This window comes from Phoca vitulina, unplaced genomic scaffold (assembly GCF_004348235.1).
Source record: "Phoca vitulina isolate PV1807 unplaced genomic scaffold, GSC_HSeal_1.0 scaffold1, whole genome shotgun sequence".
Lineage (NCBI taxonomy): Eukaryota > Metazoa > Chordata > Mammalia > Carnivora > Phocidae > Phoca > Phoca vitulina.
The window spans coordinates 69,541,392-69,543,588 of record NW_022589704.1 but is presented as its reverse complement, the minus strand read 5'-3'; positions in this window follow the sequence as shown (position 1 = coordinate 69,543,588).

Below are 2,197 nucleotides of genomic sequence, written 5' to 3'. Positions count from 1 at the left end.
CTCCTCTAGAGATTCAGATTCAGTGAGTTTATAATGGGATTTAGGAATTTATGTCTAACATGATTTTTATTATCAGGGAAAAATTGCAGTACATTATAATTTCTTTTCTCTGTGTGTGTGTGTGTGTGTGTGTATGTGTGTGTCTGTGTCTGTCTGTGTCTGTGTCTGTCTGTCTATCTCCGAGGGCAGGGACTGTTCTTGTTTTTTTATCACGCTTCTCCTACATGTGGTACATTGTAGGCATTAATATGTATTTCTTGAATGAATTAAAATCGGCCCTGCTACACAACCATCGGCTGAGATAAGCATGTGATCCTATCGCCAACACAAGAGGTTGTGAAGTCACCCACTGAAACATTAGTTGGATACCATTACAGCACAGTCTGATAGGGATATGCCTAATACCGATGGTAACTAATGGTCTGAAATTGGAAGGCCAGTGTACCAGAAACCCTTGGTTCTATAAAAGGTGCATTTGAATCAAGAAGAGAAGAATTACAGGTTGGGAGCTTATTAGAATTGGTCTCTTCTTCCCTGGAGCTTTGCAACAGCCTTCTAACTGGATGATCTCCGTTACCTTCATTGCTGCCAAGGTATTTGCACAACAACAAATCACATCATGCAACCTCTACATTTAAAATAAATGACTAATTTATCCTTCAGTATGTCACTTATTCTCTCTGAACTCTATATTTTTTTACCCATAAAATGGTTATTTAAAACCCACCTCACAGAATAGTTGGGAAGATTAAGAAATGGTGTATGTAGCAGTAAGTGGTCAGCAATGCTCAAATGGGAACATTTTCATTTGGGCTCAGTGTCATCTTAGACTGTCTCTGTCTTTGCTGTGGGCAATGATGACTCCCTGATGGTGTTTGGCATCCTTCCTTCCTTGTATCTTTGTCCCTCTTCTCTCACTCTCCTTGGTTTTATTAAAGGAAGGTGAAGGGTCAGATCTAAGTTTGAGTATGAAGGTAAGGTTCTAGGGCTCAGAATGAGGACAACAACCCACCTAGGGTATGGGCAGTTGGATCATGAGATGTAAACTGGTTCGGAAACAATACAAACTCATGACACACCTGTTGACAATCTTCACCAGCCATGGTACACGGTTTGGGAAAGTGGCATAGTGCATCAGGCAAGGTTTTCAGTTGTAAACAGCAGAACTCACTGTAGCTAGTTTAAGCAGAAATGGAATTTATTAAAACTCACTGAAACTCCAGGAGGGCAACATTCAGGCTTAAAGAATACAATTAGGAATGATGGTCAAGCTATGCTAAAGGATTACTCTAGCAAAGATCCCACTCTTTCTGCCACTGGAAGATCACATTGTTTATACCCTGGATACTGGACACTGGATGACAGAAGCTCTTCCCTTGAAGATGCCTCCTTGACCACTTTATCAAAATGGATTCTGGTTAGTACCTGAAGACTCACACTGTTCATCAAATTAAAGTCTTAGTGCATGCATCTAATTGGCAGTAACTTCACCCTGGCTGAAAGGGAGACTGAAAAAGTAAAACCTGTCTCCTAACTTGGGGAAATGAGAAACATAATACAGAAAATTCCAAAGCATGTAAGGACTCTGGATGGACATAAACATGATAGAATTCTCCTCTATAGACAGTGTTGGAATTACAGACAAGTTCAAAATCCAGCTTGGTTACTTATGCACTATGTAAGCTAAAGAAAGTTACTTTCTCTGAGCCTTTATTTTTCATCTGGAAAATGATACTGACATCTACTATATCAGAAGGCATTGTCTACTTTGCTCTGAACCTACATATGTATTCTCAGCTCATCTTCAAATAAAACCTTTTATAAAATATAGTTCCTGTTTATTTGCTGAAAGGACCCCAGAAATAAGCACACTCCAGTGTCCAGGCTTCAGTTTCTAAATATCATTTCCCTCAGAAAGTATCCAAGACCTTGGAGAAAGAGGTCAGAGGCAAGATATAAATGATCCTGGGATATCTTTTGCTAGAAAATAAAGAGGTGCTAACACATTAGTGGGAACATGATAATAGGACACTTGAAGAAACTTCCACTGACCAAATTTTGATCACTGGGGAGTCATAGGTTATTATTTTCATCAGAAAGAATAATGAATATAAATAATAACTTATGACTCCTTAGTGTCAGAGAGAGAGAAAGAAAGAAAGAAAGAAAGAAAGAAAGAAAGAAAGAAAGAAAGAAA